A 22,342-nucleotide genomic window follows, 5' to 3' on the forward strand; every position below is an offset into this window, starting at 1 on the left:
TGGTGAAAGTTGATGCAATACTAATTATTTCTGCATTCTGTACATGAAAGTAATCGTCCTTGAAATATCAAATTTGTTGTGTACAACAAGCAGTAACATAAAAATTCCACCTATGATTTGATTGTTTATACCGGTAGTACTTTACTGCCAAGAAATTTGTAATTATTTACCAGTCAGTGTTTTATGACTTAGAATTAGATCTATAATTTACTAGTAGTTGATGTCCATAGATTCAATTCTAAGGACAGTTTTTATCTGCCATTGGTAGCACACTGCCAATAAATATGTTTGTATTTATCCATATACATGTATATTTGAAAAAAAAAGATGAACAATATGACAAGCCATACTGTGCATGTTGAAGACAAACAAATACTTTTTTCTTCAGGTCTGACTTCCACAATTTAAGGCAACTTACCAGATACACCCGTATACTGGTACACTACATGTATTATAGTGTTCAGGCATAGAAACCAGGATTAGTTTTATGAATACACACTGACACACACTGTGGTGATGAGTCATGACTTGGGTCACATGATACAAATCCATGCTACTTTTGATTGAAAAGCGACACCCACTTCAAGATTTGTGTGTTTTGTTATGCATGATAGGGTTTCAAGACATCTTAAACCTCATCTCCATGGTAACATATCCCAAACAAAATAACACAACATGTTTTGTGTAGCACTTGAGTTTAAGAAAAAAATCTGGAAACACTGAGCAAGTTTTAATTTGTGTAGAAGTTTGTCCTCGTTCTTTTTGTGTGAAAGCACAAGTTCACAGATTTGACCAGTTCAAATCATTCTGTATATAACTCATCTGCCAATATTCTCCACATGGAGATCAGCCATGCTATGATTTAGATAAACCACTGAATTTGACTAATTGAAAGAAATTGAATTTGAAATTAAGATCTTTTTTATTTTCAACTTCTGTATTTTAAAGTATTTACTATTTTGAACTTACTAATTATTTTTTCAGGTCAAATTTACAGCAGTGGTATAATGAACTAGAGAAGGTGTAAGTCTCTCACCAAATTCAAACTTTAAAACTTCACAAGAAGATTGAGAAAATTTTTCAAAGTTTTGTGTCATTCTCGATGTCATTTTCTGTAAAATATGGCATGGTGGTTTTTGCGGATTTGATAAATAATCAGGTTTTTGATAAATAATCAGGTTTTCAGACTGAGTCACATGTCAGACAGATTTTTGACCACAGATCATTTATTTCAAGACTTTTCTTTCACACCTTTGAAAATCTTTAGACATTTACCTCCAAAGAACAACATGAAGCAGCAGCTATTTCATTCTTTGAAACCGGATCTATGGAGCTAGAGTATTCAGACCTATTTCTTTAAAAAGCTATACCAACTTCCGTTGTACACAGTTGTGACAATAGTACCACCAGTGTTTTTGCTAAGGTTGGGGAATATTGGTAAATGATTTGGGAACACCGGTAACATAGCTGCTGTCCCTCTATTGATTGCATTGATATACCAAGGGGAACCCCGGTAAAATGACTGGGGAACCCCGGTAACATTTACCTACTTACCGCCCTTAACAAAAACACTGACCACATTGATGTTATTTGAAAGACTCACAAAACATAGAACCCTCCATTTTCAATTGAATTGTGCAGTTTTGCGCTGGTCTATTTTTCAATGTTGTCCAAACGTTCATTGATCTATGCGGTACATAGCTTGCATATTTAAAACTTTTAGATTTTAGTTTTTGTACTTTTCAAGAGTACAGGTGTCTCACCCATTTGAAATACAAATTTTAAATTAAAACAATTCATCCTACATGCCAGATGCTAGTGGAAATCCCATCTAGTTAATCCCTATTAATTTACTATTCACTTTTTTAGGTAGATTATTCCATACAGAATTAGGGGTGAACTAGATAATAAGTGGTTTTGACAGTTCAAGTGGGATGTTTGCCAACATGTGTATGGACTTAGAAGGGCTCAGGGTGGTGTGTGTTTGCATTGTCTAACTGTGACACAGCTATAGAACCCTAGGAATGATCTGCAACGTGTCAGTGGAACTTGAAGTGGCTTGCCCATGTATATCCAGGCATCAATTTAAAATCCGCAAGGGTGTAGTATTATATATGTTTTGATTTCTTTGTTGATTTCAGTATCTTTTCACAAGCGGCTCCAAATTGTGCAAACTTGAAGAAGTGACCGATCAAAGTAAAACAGTGTACATCAGACACAGCATCCAGGTATGTAGATTGTTCAGCTTATGTGTCAAATCAAACATCACAACATTCAACTCTTTCATCATAGCAAAGACTTTCAATATACCTTGATCAGCTGTATTCTGCTAATCTGTGCAAGCAAGGTTTCTGCTTTACTACCCTGCATAGGGTAATCTAGTGTGTCTTGTTAAAATTCAGCCTTTTATTTCCAGTACAAAGTGTCATGATTTTTTCATCGACTGCAGAGCACTCTGAAATTTGAAGTTCCTAAAATAAACGTCCTTGGAATATGAACCAAGAGAGTTGATGATAACTTGTATTTGAGCTCATCATTTGTAAGTTCTCCTAGCATATAATAATGCCCTGATTTCAGAGCAGTTGGAGGTCATTTATCCTAATTATAGATTTTACATAAGTTGTCTCAATAGTGTGTCTATAGAAAATGTGACTGTATTTCATAAGCTGTAACTCACAGGTGGTAAGACTTTTTCAAACAGAAATTTTCACTTGAAGATGGGGTTAAATATTCATTAAAAGATGATTTTTTTGTCATCATGGACAAGACTTGTGACTGAAATATTTTGATATAAAACAACGTACATACCGTAATACTTCTTGTATCAAGGTGGTAAAGATAAATGATTAGCCCTTTAAACGCGAAGTCAATTTTTACCTTCTCGTGTCTATTTATAGACAGAGAAGGTATTAGAGTTGAAAACCAATATGCTGCTGTCAAGAACTTCCGTCTGTCAAGACTTCCGTCTGTCAAGATCCGTTGACGTCATGCCATTGTGATGGGTCATATCATAAACTGGTGGGGGTGTTCATGGCTCAGGTTGAGGTGTGGGAGAACGATTTTGAGCTATGACAAAAATCAAAAGGGACTTCGCGGCATAGCCACAGTGTTAAGCCTTTCTCCAAGGTTTCTTAGTTGACTACAATCTATTACAGACTACTGAGCTGACGTTAGGGGTACTCACTTTGTGTTTGCTCACTCTGTGAGCGCTAGTGTTTGGTACTGAGTTGCGTGGATATCCCCTCATGGCCTCACGTGATCTGGGCCTGTTGCATAATCTGCAGATGATCAAATATGCCTCCGAGTCTGAAAACTGTCATTGTGTAAGCCTGTCGGCATTTTCCTTGCATTTTTTCTCATTTAATTTTGCAAAATATTGGCGAGTACCTCAATATTTCAAGATAACCCTTTCTTCCCAATCGTTTCCTGGAGTTTCAGAGTAATATGAACGAAAATGAGTGAAAGTTTTAGACAGGAAAATCGGACGTCGGCCATGTTCAATGTTTACAGTACAATCAGAAGTTTACGTGGAGGAATTAACCAACAAACACAGGAGTGTTCATGATGCCCGCCCTCTAGAGGCAGACCCTCCTATATGAAGTACCACATTTGATGCTTGTGGAAAGCTTGACCACACAATGGGCATTTAAACTTTTAGAAAATGACAAACTGAATAAGAAGGTATTCAGAAAATGTCAAATACTGAGGAAAAATGTGCAAATATACAAAATAAACAGGTTAACTGATTGGTCAGCTATAAAAAACAATGAAAATGTTTATGATCAAAAGTTTTTGAGATACGCACATTTTAACAAATACAGAAATTATTAACATTATAAATATAAGACCAAACTATTTTTTCAGGGATGGGACAGGTTGGAAATGAGGGGTGAGAGACAAAGGCACTTCTATTGCTGCATGTGGATGCAGCCACACCATTTCATTTACAGCATACTTATTCACTGTGTTGTGTTCAAGTTCCATATTGTACTGACTGTCATACAAGGATAACATAAGCAAATCAATGCTGTTGTGTGGATTTTGCTGAACATGGCTGATATTTCGCCCTATATATTTGGTATCCAGCAAAGGCATATTTTGATGTAAAGTCAAAATTAACACTACATTGCTGACAATATATTTTACCGTTTCTGCATGAATTTTTCTTTTTTAAATTATAGTATATTAGTACTTCAAACAGATTAACAGTTATCGTGATGTCAACCCATAATTTTACATCACAAAGACTGTAATTCTGCCAATTTTTTTTGTTTTTCTGTCATTTTATAAATTTTGCACTGCACAAGATGATTGAACAAATTGCAATGTTTGAATTTGTAAACTCAAAGAATAAAATCCTTTGGTCACAAATTAAATTATTTTTTGAAAAGAAATTTACTCTTAAACACTTTTAGCATATATTCTTTACACGGTCATGTATTTCAAGGAAAATATGCCTATTAAAAACAGTAATTTCTTCACTTTCAATTTTTTTTCAATACTATGACAATTATCAGCCATGAGGTTATACAAACACAAGACCAGATAGGCGTTTTTCATCATTTCCACAGGACTCTTTGGAAAATCCATTAAAAACAGTTAAAAGTGACTGGAAATGATCACTTGGTATACATTTAATTTACAGATGCCAGGTTGTGTATTTCACATGCACTCAGGTCAGTAAGGAAGTGCGTCATTACTATTTTGGACTGTTAATTCTTATTCTGAATTGTTTAACTTTTTCCCACATTGAACTATCTTTAGGCAGTTTATACTGTAGCTTAGAATTTTTTGATTGATGTATTTAATCATCTTTTGGGTTCTTTGGGTCCATATCCCACCTCATGCCCCTACATCATCAACTACTGTATTTACCAACAACTCCATGCCAACAACCAATTACCTGACCTGGCCACACATTAGAGAAGGTACAGCGTCATTGACGGTATTTTTAAAATGTACGCCAGTCAAATTGTTTTCAGATTTTTGCCAAAATTTTGATGAAAACCTGTACCAATGAAATGTAATGTCCGTTTGGTCCAAAATCATCAAAATACTTACAGAAAAATTCATAACAATTGATAAAATGTTGCAGTAAAATTTTGTTGGGAAAAATTACAGCATTCAAAGGGTTAATACAGTGTAAAGCTGTCTGGCTACCAATACACTACCCAGAAATGTAGTTCTTTGTGTATACATAATACATTGAAATTCAAACCAGGTGAACCAAAATCATAAAATACTGCATCTCTCACCTGAAGTTGACTGGATTTGAAATGTTTCAGATTTCAAATACAAAAAAATGGGAAAAAGAAATTTGAAAATACAGATTACCATGTGAAAAAAAGCTGTTAAATTTCTCATAAATGCAAATGTCATCATCCAGGGGTATTTTATCTCACTACAGTGTGCGTATACACGATGTACCATGGACAAAGATCTAACATTACGATTTAATAGGAAATGATTAATTCTCAATGTATTTCTCCATTCTTGCAGATAAATGTCAGGCCTCAAGAGGGACTGGTGAATATTCACAGCTTTGCCCTGTCGCTGGGTGTTTCAGTAATTGCTTTTCTAGACACTCTTGTTTATAACAAGGTAAGTTGCAGTGTGTTGTAGATATGTGTGTTTGCATTGCTGTTAAGAAAGGATATTGTGTATATGTGCATGTATGTTTTATGCTGTCAGTGCGTGGGATGGATCTGATATACCGACATCTCATGTGTCTCTGTTCAGCACATGTATCTTATGTGCCTCCAGTAATATAGATGTGTGATCTTTTAAACATGTCGTTGCGGATATACCTGAGCATGTTAGGATTTCAACCCAGTGACTGACTGCATACGCCAGAATGTCTGTCTGTCTGCTTACTTGTTTGTGTGTGTGTTATATTTGTTTACAAGTCTGCACACACGTCTTTACAATCATACCTTACGTAGAGTGTTTGAATGTGTTTATGTAAATATTTTGCACTTTTGCAGTCATAGGTTAAAGTGATATCGTCTGGTGTGTGAAGTCTATTTATTATGTCTAGCTTTTCTAGTGTCTTTTGTGAACCCTTAAGTTTTTTGCCAGAGTACATGTAATTGAGAACACTTACTTAAATGGTAAGTTTGGAATTAGAGACAATTTTTACTTCTTGCTGTAAATATCAATAACTATGTTGATCTCCACCAAGGCAGCTTGGATAAGGTGACTCATTACCAAAATAAAAAGTAATGGTGCTGTCTCTGTGTACACTAAAAAGTAATGGTGCTGTCTTATGTACAGTGTCCAAAGTGCCTTACTAGTACTCTGTATGTTACACTCAGTGCAGGAAAGCATAAAATGTTTGAATTAATATCCTAAATTATTAATGTGTCATTTCATCGTTATGTGACCTCAAAACCCTGTGATGAAAGAGTGGTAGCAAAACTGGTCACTTGACCTTCCACACTGTTATGATGTCATTTTCATCCCCACATCATCAGTAAACAGCAATTTGGTTCAGGTTTACCAGTATGGTCATTCAAATCTGTTACCGTAGGGTTCATGCTGAGGGCTGCTGGTGTGTGTGGTCAGGATCCGGTTATATGGTAAGGGCTGCTGGTATGTGTGTGGTTAGGTACATGGTAAGGGGCTGTGGTGTGTGTGTGGTTAGGTACATGGTAAGGGGCTGTGGTGTGTGTGTGGGTAGGTACATGGAATGGGGCTGTGGTGTGTGTGTGGTTAGGTACATGGTAAGGGCTGTGGTGTGTGTGTCGGTAGGTACATGGTAAGGGGTTGTGGTGTGGGGGTCTGGTACATGGTAAGGGGTTGTGGTGTGTGTGGTCAGGTACATGGTAAGGGGCTGTGGTGTGTGTGTGGGTAGGTACATGGTAAGGGGCTGTGGTGTGTGTGTGGTTAGGTACATGGTAAGGGGCTGTGGTGTGTGTGTGGTTAGGTACATGGTAAGGGTTGTGGTGTTCGTGGTTAGGTACATGGTAAGGGCTGCTTGTGCGTGTGGTCAGGCGTTTGTCATTTCTTTGTATCAATTCAAAATAAAAAATTTGCAGTTTATTTATATTACTGTGTCCTTCAAATTTGTTTACTGTTCTGAGAAGTCTTATAAAGCTATGACCGATACTGATAACTCTCAAAATGACATGGATTGTAATTAGCAGCAATATTTAGGGATTTATCTGTTTGACGGCTTAAGTTTGTCACAGGTTGTGTTTAAATACTGCAGATGAGCAGCCATGTTTTTTTTGAAAAACTGCAAGAAATCATGAAAGGCACATTGTGCAGAAAACATTGTCATGCAGTTTTTCAGAGAGGATTTTACAGAAGATATTCAGCGAGTGAATTGAGTGGTTCTTGTTTTGAAGGATCATATGATGATGACTTTCCAGTCTAGTTTTAACAGCAAAATACACCAGAGATTTAGTTAGAGGATATAAAACACTTTAAATGGGTTACACAAGAATAAAATCCAAGACCAACACTGTGTACAGTGTTTCAACGCTCAAACTCCATAATTAGGACACATTATGCATGCAGATACACACAATGTCAAGTTCCATATCTATCATACTCAAGTTTACACCATCCAATCAGATGCCAGGCAAGCATAGAAATAGCATAAATTGCATCTACCTGTATGTACCAAAATACTGCTCCTTTTACAAAGTACTGGCTCATTTACCCAATACTAAACAATTGCAAGATGTAGTAGTATGCTAGTTTCAAATTTCAAAGTAGAACTATTCTAAAGTGAAAGTCCCACTGAATAAAAATTCTGATGAACCTAATAAAGCCATCCGTGTCCACTGTTCCTTTCACCACCATGGTTGCCCCCCCCCCTCCCCCACTGTCTGTGCTTGGCTGTATACACCGCACAGTACAATAAATTACCCACAATTCTCTTTGATTTGTATCCATGAAGGTTACTTTTCTAAAAACTTCTTCAGTTCTGCATGTAAGCACTAATGTTCAGCATCAGAATAATTGTTAAATAATATCCGTAAAAGTACGTTTAGAATTTCAGCAAAAGTTTCAAAATAGCCATTAAACAATCATGGAAGTCATGTTATGAGGTACTACAAATGCCATACTTTTAAGGCGGCAAGTTATGACGAACTGAAGGGGTCATTCTCTGAGAAAACTTAGAATGCAAATTTCTTTTGTCATTTCCATTGGAAAAAATCAATATCCTTTTGTTTCAAAAAACAGGTGCAACTGGTCTCCCTACTTTCCATCACATTATTCTGTATGGCTGAAGACACAATCAGTGGAAAATTTTACAAAAATGCTATCTCCTCTCTCAATCTTGCATAATTTTCCAAATCATTTAAAATGAGAATTGAGAAGAATGGTGTCCTTAAAAGTACGTTTTCAGAATTTTTACAACTAGTCTATGAATTTGTCTACACATGGGAGACCTGGTAGACTTCTCTGGGGAATCTCTGAGGATACAAATCGCTATGAATTATGGGAAATTTACAGTACTGTGCACCGTATTTGTAGAGATAAATAGGGGTGACTGCAGATTTAATATGCAAACTGTGAACATAGTCACAGTGATTCAGTGATCTTATTTATCTAGAACACAGGAATGGTAGATGTGTTGACATCTGATCCGTTAATCCAGGAATGGTAGATGTTTTGACATCTGATCCGTTAATCCCGGAATGGTAGATGTTTTGACATCTGATCCATTAATCCAGGAATGGTAGATGTTTTGACATCTGATCCGTTAATCCAGGAATGGTAGATGTGTTGACATCTGATCTGTTAATCCAGGAATGGTAGATGTGTTGACATCTGATCCGTTAATCCAGGAATGGTAGATGTTTTGATATCTGATCCATTAATCCAGGAATGGTAGATGTGTTGACATCTGATCTGTTAATCCAGGAATGGTAGATGTGTTGACATCTGATCCGTTAATCCAGGAATGTTAGATGTTTTGATATCTGATCCATTAATCCAGGAATGGTAGATGTGTTGACATCTGATCCGTTAATCCAGGAATGGTAGATGTTTTGACATCTGATCCGTTAATCCAGGAAATGAAAAGTCACATACTGTAATTACCTTGTAACAATTCATTGATTATGAACTGTACAGCAATAACACACATACAGTGACTTTATAGATTGAATCTTTTGTTTGCCAGACTATGACTGACAGCTGTTTTCATCTCATAGTGGATTTGTACCTATTAGCAAAGTGTCACCAATCCTGAAATTGTGATGGATTTGACCAAATTACAGCAAGAATTAATATACCAGTACAAAAGATTTGTGAATTTTATGAGGCTGTGTCCAAATAATATTGGCCGACTGACATACCAATGTATTGGCTTCAAATATTATTGAAATATTAACAAGTGAACCAGCTTTGTTTTACGTTTCATAGAGCAGTAATAAATGAGCAAAGATACACAATTTATCTCTATGAACCCAGGTACATCTCTGAAAATTACAGTTGACAGAAAGCCATGATTGCTTCTGGCTAACAAATTTATTGTATATACTTGACTTTAATACCAAATAGCTCACACTCTGACAGTTCCATTTTATACATCACAAAATCCCATTGGAATACAGATGTGGATTTTCAGTAACACTAATGACAAAGTGATGGGTGTGTCTAGAGAACACCAGATACAGGACCTGTCATGAAAACTGTTTGGTTTTCTTTTGGACACGTACTCTCATAGCTTTGTTGAGCAACTGGCTTGTGTAGGAATACCGGTATGTTGATTTGTGAAATAGCTTAGTGTGAGCACAGTGATATTCAGTCTTGCCACATGTACTAATAGTCGCGCCAGCGGCTTACTGACTACGCATGCGCTTATTCATAATGTACTATGCGAGTAACCGGAAGTGTACCCTTCTTTCATGGGCGCCGCCATGTTTTTTTTTTGAGTACTCGTAAATAAACAAATACGAAACAAATTACCATTATATAACATGCCTTTTATAAAATATACCTCTTTTATTAGCCAATAAATGTTATTATGCACCTTGTCGCTGATACAAAATATCGTTAATATAGATAAAGGGAGAAAACTGTCGTGCATATGAACGGTGGCATACGCAAAGAATGCTGGGATTGAATTATAGAAGAGCGCCCCCTGTGTCAATAATTAGATTCAAAAATTGCCAGCTTTTAGACGGAACGCTATAGTTTTCAGCTTGCAAGTGGAAGGTGGGCAGTGCGGTTACCATTGCAATGATAATGATTGCATAATACGTCCCTTGTTTAACGCAATAGGCTGTTATCATTGTAAAAATTGCCAATTTTTGTCCAAAATTTTTACACGCTACAGAAAATCTATACCTGCCCTGCTGCAGGGTTTGACGTCGTGTACGTACGTGAACTGCTTTCATCAGAGGAAACTGGGCATAGTTGTCATATAAACGTTTATGAAGTAACAATTACAGTTTATCATGAATCAATACAATAACGTTGCCAATCTTAACCTCTGGCACGACACCAAGGCTGAGCCCTATATAATATTATTGTATAAATAAGAGTTATTTATGTGTAGGTTCAGACTTGCCTCAAAACTAGGAGCTTAAAATAGAGTAAATTGAAGGAATGAATTTCAGCAAGCTGTCATAGATTGTAGGATAAAAACTACGCTGTTGTGAATAAATTTAAGGAGGTGTTTGTGAAATATTTGAATGTAGACATCAAAGTTGTGGTGTATCCTGTAGCAGTTAAACCTGGCTAACTGAAGATTTAAATTTGAAAGAAAGTGAAAATCAGAACTGATGATGTATATATTGCTTTCCACAGATTGGAAAATCAGGGAGAGGTGATCAATTTACATAACAATAGTATAATTTACATAACCATTATGGTTGTGGAAAATATATTCTTTCGTTTAGTTATTAACATATGAATAGTTTGCTAAAAAAAGAGTGGCCCATCCTTCACAATGCCTTTGTTTAGAACCCGGTATAATAATGGGCAGCATCTGTGCAACATGATCTGTCCAGTTAGCCAGCTAGCAGGGTCGGTCAGTCAGTCTGGAATACTTTACTTTGCAGTACAGCGACATTCATAGCTTTAATTCCTCTGCAGTCACATCAGCTCACCGTGTCAAATTTGGTCTAATTTCAATTTTTTGAGGATTATAACCCTGTATGGACTTAGTTTGATAGGTATATGGTAGATGCAATATGTCACCACCAATATGGTCCAACCTGTGCCATAAAATGACGTCAATGCAAAGTTGCTATGGCAATGCCTCTGCTATCCTGATGAAATAGCTCTCACCGGATTTTTTTGTTTTTTCCATCATGTACCGGTAAATTAATTAATTCTTGAAAACCAACACTACTCATCAATCTACTGATTCTCATCAAATTCTAGGAAATATGACGTAAGCACAGTCACTGGATTTCCAGTAAACATGATAAAAAGTATTTTTATCACTCCAGGATGTTTTTCTTACAACTGCAACATGACAGCCATGCGTGTGAACTACAATGAAAATACCTAAAAAATTTCAGTTTTGTCCCTCTTTATCTGTTTGTTATATTTGCCAGAATTCAACCGCAAGCAACATGGGTGAAAATATGCTAGTGAAATCAACAGTTTTGTCCCATAGCAATAACTGACAACACATCCATTGCATTCATTTTACATCCAGATAATTGAAGCCTCCAGTCCGATATGTGGTGTAGAACACATCACAAGATAAATTGATATTTCAGAAAACAACTAAACAGATTGCTCTGAACAATTTCTAAACCATTTAACACAGACACAACGAACATCAGTTACGACCTTTGACCTTTGGGTCAGATGCTTTCCTTTTGGACTGTCTGACAATTTCAACATTTCTAGAACAAATTTGATAATGAAAATGACTAATAGTGACTTAGTTGCAAGTGTAAATGATTTTAAGATGTGCCAACAGTTTACACAGCTCCATGGATTTGAATTATCCAGAATACAGAGATTTTTCTTGACATACAGTGACAGATAGCTTGGATGAATTTAATTTTGGATTTTTGAGTCGATGGTAAGACCTGAAATTTGAAATAGATTTCAGGATTTGAGAAAGGTTTTAAATTAGAAGGCACATGTATTTATATCATTTATTTATACCAAATTATTTTTAAACAAAAAAACTCAAACTTGTTTTGGTATTTTGTCATTCAACTCCTTCCAGCATATTGTACAGGTACAGACACATTTATTGAATAATTTTTTACCATATGGCTCACTCTCAGTGTGCAAGCTTTAGATATTTCTGTCATAGTGAATGAATAGCACTCACATGGTATTTTCCATCTGTCCTTCCATGATAAAACAACTGCCACTGATAAAATGATAAACAATGACAGATGTAGCTCACAGCGTGTTTCTAATGTTCCAAGTTCTATGAAGTTGCAAATGTTTTAAAATCTGATACATTGTGGATAGTGCCCCTGTTAGGGAACTTTGTCTCTGGTTTTGATTTCAACCATCAGGGTCAGAAGTGTCCTATTGTACGGCTGTATAACAATAGAAATGAACTTGAACTTCATGCATGACAAGCATTTCTTTGCGTTATTGTGTCAATGGAGTGAAATTAGAGTGGCTTTTGAGCTGACACACCTTGATTGGAGGTATTGTCGTTGTTAGGTCGTTAAATCTATTTAAGATGTGTATGCCTGGTAAGTAAAATACTTGAAATTCTGCTCAAACTTTCCTCAATAATACTTCCAACCATTCTCTTTCTAAATCAAGAAAAAACAGGGATCACCATGCAAAGTTACTATAAAAGAATTTGCCCAATATTTTCGGCATTTGAAATTCAAAATGGCTGCTGTCCCTGTGTTAACTCTAAAATAAAATTTTTGATTTTCAAAAAACTGAGATTGTGAAAATCTGTCTCTCTGCAAGAGTTTTAGATGACCCCCACAAGTAGTACTACTAGTAGATAAGAAAGTTTCGAAAAAATTGACTACAATTTGTAGGATGGAAAACTGATCTACCGGTAACATGCTGATTCAGTGACAAAACAGTACATAACACAAATGTCATGCTATGATTGTTATGCCCAATCAAATGAGATCATGAAATAAAATTATTTCAATACTTCTTTTAATATGAAAATTATGAGCATTTAGCCTTATAAAAATGTTCAAAATTCAATATTTTGATGTCTTGATAATGTTAATGACCTTCTATTAAGCTGACTCAACATTTACAAAACAATAACAAGGTTATTGAGAAGGCCAAGAGTTCACTGCTGTATCAAATCCAAATAGATTATCCTTTAATGCGTAGCTATCAGTGGACAAGGTTGCATTTTATCATCTATATGGCTGTTGTTAATAGTGACTGGCTAATGTCAGTGAATTAACTACTGCTTGTTTGTGACACGATGGGGTTCATTCTGGGTGGAAATCAAAGTTTTCAGCTTTCTTTGTCTTCAACTCAACATGTACACTTCACATAAACATGAATATGCTATGGTCATATGCACAGCAGTACCAGCATATTGATTAGAATGATATTGTTTTGATTTGAACTGCCAAATGGAGACATATGAACTGATCGGTTTAAGGCGTTTGGGGCTATGGGATCATTTAATCACCATTAACCCATTGAGTTGCATACATGCAACTGTACGCCACATTGTCTGGTCTGTATTCATGGAATTTGGTATGAAATGGCTACTTTCATTCAATCAATCAATCAATCACCAAAAAACTTTATTACACCAAATCCTATCAAACAAATATTTTGTTCAAAGCTATCCAATGGTATACCTATATTGAAACTCAGTTGATGAGATTGTTTTTTGGATTTCTTCTGAAATATTAAAAATTTGTGGATATGTCTGTCAACGTTGTCGTAGACAAACAAATTCTATGAGTAGTCTGGTCTTCTGTTCTGTTGTCTGCATTTGACAATACACATCCCGGTACACATTTGGTCAAGTCAAACACTAATTTGGCATTTCAACATGGTGTGAGAGTACGACAAGAAACTACTTGTATATATCCTACAAACAGACGTTTTTGTCAGAACAAAAATCCTCAAAAAAATATAAAAAGTGACAGCTACTCCAAAGAAGAGCAATAACTTTGCTTGGAGTGATGTTTTGTTTGTTTCAGAAAAAGTGAAATTTAGTGCGTAGGTTTGTGTGATCAAAATTCTATGAGTCAGTCTGTGTGTAGTGATGCAACATAATTGAAAAATTCTGATGACATTTACATCACATAAAGCTGATTGGTTAGTATTATTGCCCATTCATTTGATATCAAAGTGAATTATCAATTATTAATATTTGTGGCTGACTTTAATGAAATTTAAGATGGATATTGGGGAGAACGGTAACATCTTCATTAGACTAGATAATAGAAAATTCTAAATGTAGACAGAGTGTGGTAATATGAGTCAATGGTTTGTTTGACACATCTATGAGTATCATTGTAGATACAGACCCATAGCTGATACGTGTATTATCTCTCATCTTTCCAGTCTTTATTATCAGCATTGCAGCATTTTACATCATCATCTGGCTTTTCTTTACCAGGCAATATTGTGATATTTTACTCTCTTCAGGTGCAGAAGTTTTTTTTTCAATTGCATTCTGTAATAAAGCATCCACTTACCAATGGTTCTACTCTGAACACAGTGTGTTTTACAAACTCAGTACACCTAAAATATCACGTGATGGTGACGGTACAAACAAACCCTCATGTACAAATGGATGGAAATACACATATTTCTGCATGTGGTTTTGTTTGTTCTAGCTGTGATCAATTTGAATTCCTTGTTTAAGCTATTGGAAAGCAAGTACACTGTCATAAGGTATACACTGATAATTAGCAACTTCTGACTGCTGGTTGTTGTCAGTAGAAATGTAAACAAAGACCAAGCTAGATCTTTCAACAGTAACAATCAATTTCTCAATCAATTTTCAAGCTAATTTTTGAGGTTTATTCCTTCAAAGAAAAAAACATTCTGCATGATTTGGATCAGATCAAAAGAAAATTTAAACTGCACTGTTAAAAACATCATGGAGTCATGTCTTTCCATTCAAATGAATATCTTGAAAATTTCCTCCATGATAAGATTTGTCACTCAGATATTACAGATTGCATTGTTGTAATTCATGTAATATTGCCCTCTTTACAATTATGTTTAGCAAAGAGAAACAGCTAATGATGAGTGTAATATATATTAATAATTTCAAATTTTATTTTAATTCAGAATCACAGGGCACAGCGGTGTGTGTGTACTATCACTGGTTTTCCATATCATTGCAATACAATCCTAATTCATCCATGAATTCCAATCATATCTGGATGTGATTGTCTCACTCACTTCACAATGACCACTCAAGGTTGTCCTTTTTCACAAAGCCAATTGTCGGCTATTTCCTCTCCTCTTGTTGATTGCCTCACAAATGATTTGCAAGAATTATTTAATGTTACTGAGGTGGTTTCAAGGTGTTTGTTGTTTACACACCAAAATTAATTATATATTATTTTTCATTTCTGAATCTTTCATTTTTATCAAATTACAAACCATCCACATCCCCTCAAATAAACGTAGAGGATGTGAGTCACCATTTATTAAGTCTGGTTAGTTTTACAAATTTTTCACCCCTACTCAGAGCAGATAACAGGATTGCTCCGTGAATCGGAATTTCAAATTCCTCTCTGGTGTCTGAACATTTCATCATGGCAAATTCAAAAGTGTAGTGAATGTTTCTGTTGAAAAGTGGAGTGTGGACAACATACCGTACAGAACCATCTATTGTTATTGATAATCCTGTACACTACATAATCTCTTTATTTGTGCATGTGTGAGCAATGATTTATCAATCTTTGAAACTCATCAAACAGTGTCATTTCATTTCACAGTGACGTACATGTATTTCACAGAATTTAGATCTGAAATGTTTGACAGGACTTAAACAGTGAGCCAGACTTTGGATTTAAAAATTCATGTTGTGAAAAATATTGTGCCATCAGTTTGGTATTGAGTGAACAGGCATGTGACTTATATATAATAAATGAATTGACTAAATCAGGTGAAAATATTCCTGCAAATTATAACCTAGCATTAACAGTATCTCTGATGTAAATTATGCAATGAATATGAAATATTCAGGAAATAAAATTCTTTGAAAACTATACTAGATTATCCCTTTTTATTTTGTTGAAATTTTTGTGTTCAGTGTGTGAGAGGAATACATTCTATAAAAAGCAGTTGTGGAATAAATTATAAATGTGCATTGATTTTCAGTATTGACGTCATTGTTGCTTTAGAATTCTCTCTTCCTGCTTGGTCTCATCCATTTGGCAAGGGTTGTGGTTTAGTTATGAAGAGAGGGGTTAATTTAATTTACCAACATGAACGTTAAGAGATGTATAATTTGTTATCGTGTTGTAAATGTTGTCAAGTGAGTGTCAAAATAGTCTGTGGTACATTACTACCTGTGTCATCACAGCGCTTGTCAAAACAGATGATGGCACCTTCAACTAAAAATGGAATCTTCCATGGTTGTCATGGTTGACCACCATAATTGCATATTGATCAGCAGTGTTTCAGACATACCATTCCTTACACAGGGATTGTAAGATTTAACGTGTAAAATGTTTGTAGCAATGATTGTGTTATGCATTCAAATTTTAGAATAAATTTTGATAATTATATAGGAAATGATAGATAGCAGTCATTTCATAATCCAGTTATTTTTGTAGTTGGTAAAATTGTACAAGCAGAGAATAGAATTCAAACCACATAAATTTTTAATGATGCTAAATCAGTATTGAGTTGTTATGCAATTTCTGTATCTTTCAAACTGAATTTTATTTTCTTGAAAAAAATACAGCTTTGCTCTTGCAGTAGCCTAGAATTTTCTCCAATTTCAAGACATTTACCAAAGCTTATTCAATAAATCCCACTTATCTAGATTTCACCACCCCTCTATTTCCATAATGGTATCACCCAGCTAAGTAATGCTGTCGTTTTTGTACCCAACATGAATATATTATGAACTGAAAGGATATTGACTGGTGTCCGCCATTTCCCAGTACTTTTTCCATAATTTTTTCCATGGACTGAAAATAAGTATTTGTGGAAATATTGGCGGGAAGGATATGCCCTACATGTGGTCCTGAAATCTACTTAAAGCTTGGAAGCAAATTGGATCTGTTTTTTCCTTTTTCTTCATCCTTTCTAAGGTAAGATAGCTACGGTGTAATTGAGGAGCCACGCAGTTCAATATTGATTATTTTTTCCACCGTGTGTCGTTTTCATGTGATCCAGTCCTGCATTGCTGGCGATGACGTGTTTTCCCAGAGGTGTAATGTGAACTGCACTGCAGAAAATACTAGAAAACATTTCAGTGTTATTTGCATTGAATTTCTTCGGATTTGGATGTGAAATTTTAGCCAGTATTAGTGTTTTATTTTCAGGTAATTATCCAGTGTGGGTCCATCAATGGGATTTTCATTCACTATTGAATGGTACAATCCGATCATGACATAGTTTTCCAATTATCATCCAAATGGTTAAATACGGGATTGTTTATATTTCACAGTTCTTGAATACTAATTACCATCATTTGAAAATATGAAACAATTGCAAATAAATAGTTTTTATGTATGATACTACACACTTACACAGTGACATTTTAATTTCTGTGTTAATGTTGATTAAATGCTAAAATGTTTTGCATCAATAATCGTAATCTTAAGATTTCTCAACATTGTTTCCATGACTTCTCAAATATTGAAATAATCTCCAGCTACTTTGGTTTTCAAAGCTCTGTGTATTTAAGAGACACCATTACCTCAATTGTGTCTTAGTTTATGACACTGTTTGGCATTGCTTTGTAAATATTGGGATTTGATCACATAACAATGTATGTTCATTGTCACATTGGGCAAGGAAAACAGCGTCAATTCAAGTAATATCATAGTGATGTTTTAATAACATTATTAGGTCAACATTACTGTCCATTTGCCTTCCTGGCATGTAAGAGCTTTTAACAAAGAAACATTCCAATCAATATTTTTTCTTTTTTCTTGTAAAACCAGCAGCATTTAAAAAAAATTTTCTCACAGATTTAGGGAGAGTAAAATAAAGATTTTTTGTCTATCATAAGTTATACATTAAATTTTGGCATTTATAATGGAGTTTTACAATCTATCTTAACAATGATGTTGTTTTGAACAGTGTAAATGTATTTATTTTGATAGGAGTGCCTTTCAGTTCTGTCAGGATCCTTCCATTGCCAGCTTGTCGTCAAATCATTCCATCATTGGAAATTGTTGGATTTAAGTTGTAGTAGTACTGGCCAGTTTTTCATTGCAAATTCACAAATATTTTCTGGAGGATTTAAGACAACCTTTGTGATTGTTTCTCACAATGCTGATAAATTTATGATAATTTATGAGTGTCTCAAGGATATTTATAAGTGAAAGTTGAAGTCTCCTTTTGGGATTACGTTGACAACATTAGGAAACTTTTATCTCTAAATTGACATTTTCTTAAACTTTGTTGTAGAAATGAATTTTAAAAATATGCTGTGTCAGTCACGGTTTATACAACACATTTCTTGTTTCAGAAAATATTTATTGTTAGTATTTTCAAAATATTAAAAAAGAGAGTTAGAAACGCTTTTCTAAAATACCGTAATGACAAGACCTTTATTTGTCTCGCCTTTCGCATACAATGGAAAATTTACTGTTTGCAAACATCCTTTCAAAGCAAATAATTGTCAAACTGTCCAAAATACACGTTTCATGTTACAAATACCAGTAACATATTGCTAAAATGACCCAGATACACTGTAAATTTCAGTTGTTACACTGGTAGGTCAGTGTGTACATTACAGCTCAAATGGTTACCTATGATGTGGTACGTCAATATTTCATGTTCATACAATATTTACCAGGTTGTATACACATGTGTCAGTCATATTTGGACATTGAGGGCAATTGTACAGCACTACTTGAATTCAGACAGTCTAGTCACATGATTGTAGATACTGATGACAAAGCTGTTAGCCATATGCTTCCCTTGCTTTGATGAGCCAACAGGTACAACTGTCAGATTTCCCATAAACTTTAAAACTGTGTAAAATGTTTCAATCACCAAAACTCGCAGTAATTCACAGCTTTATAAGTGAAAGTAGATATTTGTTGATACATGTACTGTCATTTCATCGATCAGTGTGAATATTCAAACCAATCCCACATTATTTTAGGTAGGGATCGCCTTGTGATTTATACTTTTGAAGAAAACATTTATGCAGCACTTTCAAGTATTGGATACATTGTAAAAAAATGAATGTTCTTGAAATGAAATCCAGTAGATTGTTAATTTTTAAGTAAATGAAAAGATAAATGTCAAGTTTACATTGTTTTCAAAATGATTTAAACAAAAATTCAAACATCACAATTTTTCTTTAAAAAATCTGTTCCTTTGGCACCCAATATATTTAAACTTTCTACTATGTACATGCACATACATTTTAAAAATGAAACAGTGAGAAACTGCCTTCTTTCACGGGACAGAAATGTGATATATAGATTGGAATAGACATACATTTGATCGTTTTATGGCTAGAGCAGATGTTATGAACCTCTACAGACCTCCTTTTCCAATCCCCTCCCATGTCATCTCCTCCAATCCCCTCCCATGTCATCTCCTCCAATCCCCTCCCATGTCATCTCCTCCAATCCCCTCCCATTTCACCTCTGCCAAACCCTTCCCATTTCATCTCCAAATTCATCCCATTTCATCTCCCTCCAAATCCTTTTCACTTTGCCCCACCAAATCCCTCTCATTTCATGAAAATTGAACTTCTCACTTTGATATTAAAGCTTAAAACTATGAATTGTTGAAGTCGTCAGTATTTGAAAAAGTTCTGTGTACATTGCATGTAACTGTTGATGCCAAATGTACAGTACTGGACTATTATATGCAAATGTTGTAATATATGGAAACATTCATTTGCCATACTGTACTTTGAACTTTAATGTCGCCAGAAGAAGTTAATTTGCTAAGATCATTTTGATTGTGTAGAAACCTTTGATAGGTTTCGATGAATTAAGGTACATAGTCACTAAATTGTTGAGATAGATTGTTCTGAATCTGAGTCTGATGTAATGTACCGGTACATTGACAATCCTGAAATGAACTCACATTTTGAATAGTACACTCAAATTGTAGTAATTCAAACTGTGACTGGTAGCAGTTGATTTTTCTGCTTTTCGTTATGATTTTGGCAAGCTGGTCTGTCTGCAATTTTGCTGAGACTTCAGTAAGATGTTTCTAAATGGCCTCTATACCATAACAAAAATCTGAAAACAATTACTGTAATTTAGACAAATACAATTTTACAGATTGTCTGCATTGACATTCTTCATTTCACATTGCAATATTTTCACCAGTTTAGGATTTTCCTCCATTAGATTGATTGCCTCTTCAATAATTACCCACCTACTTTCATTATCACAGTCCTCTAACACATCCCTTTTTGTACACTTTCAATTATGAAGTGTAACAAGCTAATTTCCTGTGCCTAAAATACAAGTTTAGCAGAGTAGAGAGTGCTAGAAGATGTTGAGTAAAAGTCTCTGTGTTGTACATCTAGCAGAAGTTGGCAGAACAAAATCAAAATCAAATACATAGATAGTAAAAATTTTCCAGCCATGAAAAAGCCCATGGCATGTATTGAAGTTTCTCTGTTCTTGCATAGACATTAGAAGAGAGGTACCCAGTAGCTTTAAATCCACTTTCCTTGTTGAAATGTCAAAAGTAACATTTAATATTTTACATATGACATCAGCACTCAATCTACACGTACATTGCTATGGAAACACCCTTTTTATGCCAGTGAGTCTTATAAGATTATATTGGTACACATGTTTTTTTGATAATAGCTTTTACCAATGATAGACCATCACAGCAGATATAAAATTTTCATCTCATATCCTGAAAGCCAACTACACATGTACAAGATGATGTTGATGCAGCCTAGATTATTTTCTGTTACTAAATGCCTCATCAAATTGACCAGAGATGAAAGTTTGAATAATTAAGCATTTTAGGCAAGGTATACATAGTTCTTTTTGGTAAGATTTTCATACATACGTGCAATGAATGGTTTTTGATCCCCGCTACCATTTCTGTTGTCTCTTGATGAAATTTCATTGATATTCCATCAAAGGTTTTGGATTCCCACTATCAATTCTGTTGTCTCTTTATGAAATTTCATTGATATTCCATGGAAACAATGACCAGGGAAGCATCTGAGTATAATTTACTGCTTGTGTCTGCAGCAAAAACACTGACAGTGATCTGCTTGAAAACTTGTACAAGATTTTAAACACATTCAGTTTCAAAGGTTTCCATGGGTTTCTTTTCTTTGAATTTCAAATCAATTTGCAACAGGCATAATGAAGAAATTTTTAGAAATCATGAACCTTATACACTTGTAAGTTTGTCATTGTAAGACCAGTGCAATCTTGACAGGTATAAGATGACATTGTATGTTTGCTAAAACCATAAATCTGGTTCCAGAAATGTTACTGGTATGTTTAGTCCTTTGAGTGCTGTAATTTCTCCCACCAAAATGTCAATGCAATATTTCATCAATTTTTCTGTATTTTTTTGATAATTTGGACCAAACAGCACATTTTATTGGCTACAATTTTTTATCAAAATTTTGGCAAAAATCTGAAAAAAAAATTGTACTTTTTATAAAGGTGACAAAGATTGACTTTGGCGCTCCAAAGGGTTCAAGCAATTTTACCCCCATTTGCTAAGATAGGGTGCAATATTTCATAAATATCAATTTCTCAAAACCTGGAAATTTTATCACAACACATGTATAAATTGATTACTTACCATGGTGTCACACAAACTGATAATCATATCACTGAGTTCAAAGATAACTGTGCAATATTTATTTCTATTCAACTACCATACAATAATCAACGTTAGCCTCACATTGAAGTTCTTGACAAACCACAACTTAGGTGATATGGTATTAAAATGATCCATTGATACAAATGATATTCTATTAACCAATTGGCTACAAGCGTCTGAGATGCTGCACATTGTCGGTAATGTTCTCTTGAAGTTGTCCAAAACTGATTCTTCTTTGCTGCATGTACATGTATGTGTTTGAGATTATACATTATGATGTGTTTCTATAATTTACTACTTTTAATCTTGCATGTACACGTTATATATGTTTTATGTTTCCATGTACAACGAACATCTGACAAATGAGTGTGTGACAGATTGCGAAATGCTCTGTTTGCTGATTTGAATGCAATGAGGTTAATTTATGTGATTCAACCACAATAATGGACTGGTTCCCATGTTCATGGCT

At 34.8% G+C, this 22,342-nt stretch overlaps 1 protein-coding gene across 8 annotated transcripts in view; it reads left to right on the forward strand.

The window, feature by feature from the left end:
- LOC139122791 (synaptotagmin-1-like) overlaps positions 1-22,342 on the forward strand; it is a 48,030-nt gene that overhangs the window by 3,218 nt on the left and 22,470 nt on the right. For 4 of the 8 annotated variants that reach the window (XM_070688566.1, XM_070688520.1, XM_070688545.1 and 1 more), the window contains exons 2-3: positions 2,142-2,228; positions 5,500-5,601. The gene's annotated coding sequence lies outside the window, so the exon portion shown is untranslated. Of the gene's footprint in view, positions 1-2,141; positions 2,229-5,499; positions 5,602-6,556; positions 6,579-16,976; positions 17,175-22,342 lie in introns of those variants that run through there. The other 4 variants (XM_070688528.1, XM_070688575.1, XM_070688582.1 and 1 more) reach the window with 4 other exon arrangements.

The sequence above is a fragment of the Ptychodera flava genome, chromosome 2, assembly GCF_041260155.1.
Source record: "Ptychodera flava strain L36383 chromosome 2, AS_Pfla_20210202, whole genome shotgun sequence".
In the NCBI taxonomy this organism is placed as follows: domain Eukaryota; kingdom Metazoa; phylum Hemichordata; class Enteropneusta; family Ptychoderidae; genus Ptychodera; species Ptychodera flava.